We start from the raw sequence: 10,329 nt of genomic DNA on the forward strand, positions 1-10,329 counted from the left end.
AGAAGTACACGCAACGAAGAATTGCTATGCATCCACGGCACACACTCGCCCGTTTGCCATGTTGTAATGCAATGTTTTATTTGAATACTGATACAAGTACTTAAATACTTAAATACACGAACAACAACTACGTCCATGATTTGTCTAAGTACTCGTAAGTATGTATGTATGTGAGATTGAGCGTGTAGACATGTAAAGGTTGTGACACATCATCATTATGCCGGCTAATCTCAGCTAAAAGCGTGAATTAAAAAAGTTGTCGAGTGCATACACACACATACATACATATGTACATACAAACACCAACAGTGGCACAGGTGGAGTGAGCGAGCGAGCGGTGGGCAGGTGGGAGACGGGAGAAAAGTCGCAGCTCGGTTCAACCCATTTGCGATAACTAATTTGAAGGTGCTATCAAGATGCATACGAAATGCGATGCACAAAGTCGAGTCGCAGCAACAACAACAACAACAACGGAATTATTATCAACTCAAACGTATGTGTATGTAGATTGGATGAAAGCGTTGTAACGGGGAGGAAGGCAGCTTTTTACTACTTAATAGCTGATAAACAAGGCAAACTGCGAGTTGGATTGGCTCCTAAGCTAAAGCTATGAGCCTATAAGCTGCACCACTTAGAAACGTCAACTCGATGTGCGGATAATTTCGATGCGCCGTCTTCGCCTCCCCGGGAGCTCCGTCTTAACTTGGGGTCACCTCGCTTGGCAATGGCCGTTCGAACTGTAAATATCGTTTGTCATGTTATTGCAAGTGTCATGTTGTATGATGGGAAAGATCAGGGCAAAAGGCCGTTAAATTGTAACGGTGTTGTAATATTATGGTAAATCTATGTATGAATTTTTATTTCTCAGAAGAGATATAATTTTATTTTACTTAGCAAAGAGAGTGTTTTTTTGAAATGTAGCTTGATTTAATGTAAAAGAAATCCTAATGATTTTTATACTCTCGCAACAAATGTTGCTAAAGAGAGTATTATAGTTTTGTTCACATAACGGTTGTTTGTAACACCCAAAACTAAACAAGTTAGATATAGGGTTATATATACCAAAGTGATCAGGGTGAAGAGTGGAGTTCAAATCCGAATGTCTGTCTGTCCGTCCGTCCGTCTGTGCAAGCTGTAACTTGAGTAAAAATTAAGATATCTTGATGAAACTTGGCACACATATTTCTTGGCACCATAGGAAGGTTGCTTTCGAAAATGAGCAAAATCGGACCACTGCCACGCTCACAAAATGGCGAAAACCGAAAACACATAAAGTGCCATAACTAAGCCATAAATAAAGATATGGAAATAAAATTTGGTATGAAGGATCGTACTATGAAGTGGCATATTTGGGTGTAATTTTTTTGGGGAAGTGGGAGTGGCCCCGCCCCCTACTAAGTTTTTTGTACATATCTCGCAAACCAATAAAGCTATATAAACCAAACTTTCTGTAGTCATTTTTTTAGCCACTTCCTAATACAGTCCAAAAATGAAAGAAATCGGATCATAACCACGCCCACCTCCCATACAAAAGTTAGGTTGAAAATTACTAAAAGTGGGTTAACTCATTAACGAAAAACGTCAGAAACACTAAATTTCACATAAGAAATGGCAGATGAAAGCTGCACTCAGATTTTTTTACGAACTGGAAAATGGGCGTGGCGTCGCCCACTTATGGGTCAAAAACCATATCTCAGGAACGATTCGACCGATTTCAATGAAACTTGGTTTTTAATAGTTTCCTTACATCCCAATGATATGTTGTGAAAATAGGCCAAATCGCTTCACAACCACGCCTACTTACTATATACCAGAACTTTCAAGACAATCTGGATCGTTTACTTTACAATATATAAAGTAAGTACTAGTGAAGATATCGGTGCAGAACTTTACACAAATACTATGTTAATAGTGTGGCAGCCCCATTTTAAAAATCACCGAAATCGGAACATAGATTTTTAAGGCCCCATATATCGAACACGAGGACCTCGGTGCTTCTAACTTAATATTATGGTTTCCAACTTTCAATGGACTTTATACAATATATATGACGAATATGTGGGTCAAATTGTGTATTATATAATATAAATAAAGTTAAATAAATAAATTGCGAGAGTATAAAATGTTCGGTTACACCCGAACTTAGCCCTTCCTTACTTGTTAGTAATCAAATTATGTTCTTCATATCCGCTAATATTTTTATTATTAATCAACGTTTTCTAGTTGTAGGCTCGATAGCTATTCAAGTGGGACATATTGTTGTCCTTGCCGCAATGACCAGCGCCTCAACCAAACCCAGTCTAGTCCAGCTGTAGATTACTTACATGTATACTATATGTATGAGTGATACCTAGTGGGAGAGATGGGGGTATTTGGGGTAAAATACTTTTATTTTCGTTATTTTATGATGACTTCAGATTTAGAAGCTCGTCTAATTGTTGTCTGCTGCAGTTTTCTCTTATTATGTGATATAATGACGGCTAGTTAAAACGATGCTAATTTGCGGCGCGCGTTCGCTTTAATGATTATGCGTTCCCATCGTAAAATGAGCACACTTTTTACTTATTCGGGCCTATCTCGTATGTGTGTGGGAACTTTGAAGGGATCTAATTTCGTTGCTTAAAGTTCATAAACTTCTGTCTGCGTCTAATAAAATCTACGAATTCACAACATTGGACACTTTTCCCGCGAAAAAGGCACATATTTTCATACTAGGGCGATGGCGCTTTCATTACTCCAAATGTTCACTTACAAACAACTGTACTTATGTCCCTTACTTTAATGTTTATGTTAACTGGTAATTGCTTTTATTGTTTTACTTTTCATTAAAACAAGCATATGATAAGCTCAGCCAAAGAGACCATTTAATTATGTATGCACCGCTTAAATGTAGGCCCATACATAGTATACTTTAATTAGCAAGCTTTTATGAAAATGGAAATTATTTCTCGGTTTATTTCCATCAAAAATCAGTATGGCTGATTTCCATTAGAGAAAAGCTTAGTGCATGATCGGTCTCTTGACACTCTGTGTTTCTGATTATTCAGACAACAACAAGAGTGACTATGTATAACATGAGCGTATTGCTTTAAATATTAAGCGAATAACTGTTTCAAATAGCGATAATATATTCATACATATATACATTTGAATAAATATATTTGTAAAGTTTCTAATAGGTCAACATTGCTGGTTGCAATGCAAAAAATATTGCATTTTCAGCGCCAATAATTAGCTTTGACATCTAATTAGCGTGAACTAAAAAATAAATATGAATTGCGAGGCGTAACGGTGTGAAATTATTGTAAATATGTCTGGTTTGTGTATATGCGAGCAAAACAAACAAACTTCAGCAAATAAAATATTTGCACCGGAATATACAAATGTATATATACATATGTATGTGTGTATGTCTCATGTGAATTTTACAAAACTAATTAGAGGTTATACAATAGCATAGTTGCATTGTGACATATGTAAGTGTATGTACATACATATGTATGTACAGTTCATAGCTTTATCCGCATAGTTTTATTTTCATAAATCGAGAAATATGCGGTGGAGGGCTTCAATTGCCGTTTTATTAACAAACTAGGTGTAATATAACGGATTTTTGTTTTTTTTCGACACAGAAATTATTCGAAAATCTATTCGATCCAAATGGAGTAAAAAGTATTGGCTATGCGTAGAAGTAATTGGCACTTATACCATGCCGTTCATTCTAAATTCCATTGTTTGGTTTTATTAGTTTTTGTTTTTTGTTATTTCAATATTAAATGATTTGTTTTCCTTATTTGATTTTATTGATTAAATTTGCAAATATGTATAGATGACTGGGTGTTCTCTCTCGCTTGCCAATATTGGCATTCTACCTTCTGCGAGCCGTAAAAATTTATTGGGCATTGTTTGGTGGAAACGCATATAATTGCATAATTAAATTTTGTAAATTTCACGCAACACTAAATTAATTACCGCACTTGCAATCAATTAATGCTCAAACAAATACAACACTGTTTTTATTAGTGCAGAAAAGGTGAAATAGGCTATTTAATAAAAATATTGTTGTTTTTGCCGTATTATCCAGGAGATGAAGCGCTGTGAAACAGCTTTATAGTTGATAGCATTTGAAAGCGGTAATGAAGAATATATTTTCGGATTCTTCTTCTCACACTCTTGTACACCACAATTATACCACTTTCACTTAGTTAAATTAGAAAACTTGCTCTAGTTTATTTCTAATAATAATTGTTGGTTATTTCCAACTTCAGCTCACCTGTTCAAGGAATCCGTGCTCTCTGTGTTGCTCCAACGTCGGACTATATTAGAATATGGAATTCCACTGTGGAGCTGCTATGTTGGTTTGCACTTTTTTCAAACACTTAATCAATGATGAATCGGTAATTCGGTGTGAACAATTTTCTGCATTCGTTTTATCACTAGCCAGTTAGTTGCCAGTTTAGAGAGATACCATTACTTTTTACTTTAATTAATTTTATTTTCTTTAATAAAAAAATGAAATTTTTTATTTTTGCAAAATAATTAAATCAAAACACAGAGACTTTCGAATCAAATATCAGCAGTTAATCTTTATTTTTAAATCAGCCATACATATATTTCTGTATAAGATTCTTTTCAATGTACTTTGAGATTGATTTTCACTTTATTCTCTGCTTCTTATAATTTTTTTTTTTTTGTTTTTGTTGATTAAGTTCTCACATCACGTATATAACGTAGCTGTCGTAGTAGAAAGAAAAGAAAATTAACAAATGTTTCGTTATTTAGTATTTAGTATTTATTTAATTGCGGTTTTATGCTACTTTTCGGTTCAATAAATGTTTCGCGGAATTCGGCGGGCCACTGCCGTAGATGGTAGCGAAACTCGCAAACTTGCCTCAAGGCATTTGGCATTATTAACAACAAGTACAACAACACATGCAACGTTCATCGGCAACATTAACGTATCGTCGTCGTATTTTTTCACATCGCCAATTGTCGTTGTCATCTTCGCTGCTGTGTCGCCATTGAATTGTGCGACTTTCGTGCAATACCAGACCAAAGTCGCCGAGGCCCACACTACGTACATACGTACAGCTATACATGCACCCAGTAAGGCGCTCGTAAATGCTTCACCACACACACACACACACACGTGAACCAATATATTCCTCCATATATTTGTTCAGTACGTCTGCAAACACACATACACACGGGCACATTGATGCAAATTGCTCGTATTCGTTTTTAAGACCACAGTCACCACACACACACACATGCTATTCACAAAACTGTAATATATAACACCCATAATACGGCTACCAGCTCCCAAGCTGCTCAGCAGCCGACAAGGCATTGCCATATATCCACCTACTACGGCACAACAATAAAACAACACAGACCCAGCGAATGCGACTCAGCCAATGACACTCGACGACAAATTACGAAGAGAGACGACGAAAAAACTCCATAAAAATGCCAAAGCGACAACTGCGACAGCAGCACTGGCAACGTCGGCGGCGGCAGCGCAGCGGCTGAGCAGCGTTTGCATGAGCAAAGGAATAAAAAACTCGCATCACACCACCACCTCTAATCGAGAGTGTTACTACAAGGCAACAACAACAAAAACAACACTCTTGAGCAATGCAAAAAAAGTCGCCAACCGAGCCAGAAGGAAAAAACTAAGAATTGGCAAAGACAATGTTGGCGTTAGGGATAGGGATGTTGATGAGGCCTGGAAAAGCGTCGCCATTGGCGCGCGTTGTTTAGGTTGGGGAAGTGGGTGGTGAGTAGGGTTGGTAGGGAGTGTGACTCTGCTGCTGCCGTCGCAGGAGTTGTCGTTGGTCGTTTTTAAAATGTCGTCGCATTTAAGGAATGATGCGCTCCATTCGACCGTTGCTTATGCAAGTGCCGTTTGGCTGCGTTCTCGGGCGGCATTGGTGACTTTTTAGGGGACGTTTTTGCTGCGCTGCTGCAATGTTTTTATTGTACTTTGTTGTTCACATTGCCTTGCTAGAATAGCACGACTTCTCGTAATGTTAGAGTAATTCCATGCGTTAGAGACTGTTTCACAAGTTTTTTTAATCTCACTTTTGGGATTGTTTAATTTTTTTTTTAAACATTTCCTTAGAAGAACACTTTTATTCAACTTATAACAGTTAAAAACTGATGTTTTATTTCACAAACAATTAAGAATTTGGGCAACATTAAAAGGCCTTTTTTCTTAGCAGTTTAATGAATGCCAAATATTTACACACTTTATTCACAAACAAAATTGGATCAGAATCTATATGAAATTTATTTTTTCGAAACACCATTGAGCGATTGCGTTTTAGCGACGGTAAATCGTTTCGAACCTCGCCATCACGCCACAATGCGAACAACGCTTCGTTACCGTGTCTGCCGTACCGTGCTGTATCTGCCTGGCTGGCTAGCAATCTGTATCTGTGTGAACGGCGCACACGGTGACGTATCGTGCCGTGAAGACTCACAGCGAACGGGTGTTTTTTACGTTTTGCTGGAGTTGTACTCGACTGCTGCGTCGTGCTGATGACTGACTGTCTTTGTGGTCGCCTTTTGGTGGTTGAGTAACGCAGACAGCGGAGCGCGTACATTCGGTGTCGAACTGGCGAGTCGGCGAGTCGCAAGCCACTGGAGTGACTACTGGCTACACAGTAATGGACGACCAGACTGCTGTGCGGTGCGACCATCGAAACAGCCCAGCCATTCGAATGAGCCAACAGCAAAAGCTAACCCATATCATCTCCAACTGTGCCTCAATCCATACGCTCTGCGTCGTTGGGTGACTGGTGAGGGGACGCTCGATTGGAGCGGCAGCAAAGCCGCAGCCCTAGCCACATCCACATTTATTTATCACAACAATTCTGACCACAAACGTAGCCACAGCGACGAGCAGCAGCGAGCGACGTCACCGTCGACTGCGGTTGCGAGTCTCAACATGAGTTTGGGACTGATACAAAGGTGCTAACAAAGAGAGCGCTGTGAATACAACAATTGGGGAAAGAGTGTTTTTGCTACACATACATACACACATAGCGGCAATTTTATTTATAATTTTGTTTATATAGCTAAGAGTACGCGTGTCTTCAGAATTTAGTAAAAAACCTAAAATGCACTTGACAATGGAGCCCGTGTATTTAGATTTATACGAAGACACATTAATCAAAAATAAATATATATAAATACGATTATACAACATACAACATACATATTATCCAGAAATTTTTTTTGTTTAGTTCCGCCGCCCATTTTATATTTGTGATGATTATAGATTGGCATTAAACAAATAATTTTTTTGTAACTAAAACTGAGAAACGATGAAATGTCGTCTTTCATTAGTAGATATTAAATCTTAAGAAGCTCATAGGCATATTCATGAACCAATCTCAAACATTTGATTCCTTAGTCTAAATGTCATAATTTAAAGCCTTAATTTTTATTTTCGAATGATGTACTCTAAGAATCTAAGTATTGGTTGACATCGATGAAATGTCAGTATATGCATTTACTCGCAGTCACCTACCATTCGCCTGTATCAAAGCACCTATGTACATGATTCTATTTACATATGTACAAATATCCGTAGGCAACCATTTACGCAAGTATTGATTATGTATCGGAATAAGCACGAATAGCCGGATGGCTAGTGGTGGTCTGCGTGTAGGGACCCGCATTTGCGACTTTAGCCCGCCGCCGTTGTCTCTGCAGCTGTCTTTGATGTTTGTGTCGTCGTCGTCACATAGCCAACGTCCAACGTCGTCTCCGTCGTCGCCCCATCCGCTGCCAGAGCCACACATCGCCATTTAGTCCGAGTCGGTGTTGCTGTGCAGCAGTTTTCCCTTTCTCGCTTGCAGCGTTACCACTGCTCATCGGATCAATAAAAGCTGGTTCGCCGTGCAAGGTCCACAACGAATATAATTCGGTCTCTTTTTTCATATGTGTGACACTATAAATTTCGTGTCGCCTAATGTGCAACCACATACTAGCAAAACAACAACAACAATCACATAATGATATGACATTGTAAATGGTGCGCCAGACCGCCCACCGATTGCCGGCGAGTGTACGAGATCCGCTCCATGCAATAGGAACCACCACTCCCCTTCCCATGACAATTGCTACTTAGCAGGTAGCGTTTGTGGATTGTCACTGTTGGCGGCGACCAAAATAAGTGAACATTTGTTTATTCGGCAAGTTGTAGGTGAGCCAGCGCAGCTGACGAGTACGAGAAGCTGGTTTGAAAGAGAAAATACTCTTCGTTAAGCAGAGAGTTGCTTACGGAGAGTGTGTTGTTGTTTACATATTAGCAGCGTCGGTATGGCAGTGTAGGATTATAAATAGATTGCCGAGCACATGTAAGAGAGCCACATAACACACAACTACTACACTCAGCGTACACAGTTACTGTTCTATTACACCCGGAGCGCTTTGGCAGATACACACACACGCAGGCACATGCTGCTGCCGTGTGGACATCCATATGAAGAAAGCTGTATACATACATATGCTATGTATATACTCGTTTAAGGCATGGTGTGCGCCATTGCTTCTGGCATCAAAATATTAACACAATTAAATTAGCAATTATAATACTTACGATCGCATTTAGAACTAAATGATTGCTACTTTTTTTAAACCTCTAAATAACTAATTTAGTAGTAGCCACTCAGATACATATTTGCTATCTTACATATGTATGTGTTTCGTGGAGATGTGTGGGATGCGGATGTGTTTACACGCGTTCCGCTAACCCAAAATTGCCGACGGCTGTTTCATCGCCAATATTTGTGATTCTGTGATGCCGTTGGTCAATAATAAAAATTTTGTATCGATGATCTTAATAGCAAAATCTGCAATTATATGCGTTATTGGTAAAGAAGATGAAGAATAAAAAAATAATATTTCTTCCCACATCGTTGAGTGATGTGTGCTTTGAAATTAACTTATATCTTAAGGTTAATAAGAATAATATATGGGCATTTCCGTCATGTCGAACGTGACAATTACACACATTTCAACTAAAAACATTATGAACCAAAATGTTTTTTAAATTTGACAGTAGGATTTTTTAATAGCTCTTTATTATTTAACAACGAGGCCGGTAAAATCGTATGAAATGAAAATTGTAGTATGAATAAGAAGCAGCTTTTACTTCTTGACCATCTCAACAAAATAATTGAAACTGGGATATATCTGGAATGCATTTAACCATTTTTCATCTAAATTATAGATTATATAGAATGGAATGATTTTCAATCTGATGACATAAAATTAATTTTAACTCCAGTTGTACTATTTTAACTCCATTGATAAAATTAAAATGCACCGGGTATACAAATATTTTCGGAATTTTTTATTTGCCAGACTTTCTTTTTGATAACTGCTCCCACTGCATCGTCGACTTGTTGCAAAAAACTCCATTCTCCATTAGTTAAGAGGTTTCTCAAGAAAATAAAATGTTATGCATTAGCTTATCATTTATAACAGCAATCGATTTTCTCCTGACAACCTTGTTAAAATGATTATTTTGATTTGTAAGCCTATAATTTTCGCAAAAATCTATTTAAACCGTCAACAAACTGATTGGACCTTATCAGTGTGGCTTTAGACCTGGAAAATCAACAACTGACCAGATATTCACCATGCGCCAAATCTTGGAGAAGACCCGTGAAAAAAGGATCGACACACACCATCTATTTGTCGACTTTAAAGCTGCTTTCGACAGCACGAAAAGGAGCTGCCTTTATGCCGCGATGTCTGAATTTGGTATCCCCGCAAAACTAATACGGCTGTGTAAGTTGACGTTGAGCAACACCAAAAGCTCCGTCAGGATCGGGAAGGACCTCTCCGAGCCGTTCGATACCAAACGAGGTTTCAGACAAGGTGACTCGCTATCGTGCGACTTCTTTAACTTGATGCTGGAGAAAATTATAAGAGCTGCAGAGCTAAATAGAGAAGGTACAATCTTCTACTTTATGGTGCAGAAGCGTGGACGGTGTCAACATCCGATGAGACGGCACTAGGAGTTTTCGAGAGAAAGGTTTTGCGGAAGATTTACGGTCCCTTAAACATTGGCAACGGCGAATACCGCAGAAGATGGAATGATGAGCTGTATGTGTTGTTCGACGACATAGACATAGTCCAGCGAATAAAAAGACAGCGGCTACGCTGGCTGGGTCATGTTGTTCGAATGGATGAAAGTGCCCCAGCTCTGAAAGTTTTCGATGCAGTACCCGCTGGTGGAAGCCGAGGAAGAGGGAGACCTCCACTCCGGTGGAAGGACCAGGTGGAGAAGGACCTGTCTTCACTTGGTAT

General features: G+C 38.7%; 1 protein-coding gene across 2 annotated transcripts in view; it reads right to left on the bottom strand.

The window, feature by feature from the left end:
- Window positions 1-6,747, bottom strand: part of LOC105212798 (uncharacterized) — a 28,122-nt gene extending 21,375 nt beyond the window's left edge. The window contains exons 1-2 of one of the 2 annotated variants that reach the window (XM_029040601.2): window positions 6,403-6,747; window positions 4,274-4,734 (exon numbers count right to left, since the gene is read on the bottom strand). The gene's annotated coding sequence lies outside the window, so the exon portion shown is untranslated. Of the gene's footprint in view, window positions 1-4,273; window positions 4,735-6,251 lie in introns of both variants that reach the window. The other variant, XM_029040599.2, reaches the window with a different exon arrangement.
- Window positions 6,748-10,329: the final 3,582 nt, after the last annotated feature.

The sequence above is a fragment of the Zeugodacus cucurbitae genome, chromosome 5 (assembly GCF_028554725.1).
Source record: "Zeugodacus cucurbitae isolate PBARC_wt_2022May chromosome 5, idZeuCucr1.2, whole genome shotgun sequence".
NCBI lineage: Eukaryota > Metazoa > Arthropoda > Insecta > Diptera > Tephritidae > Zeugodacus > Zeugodacus cucurbitae.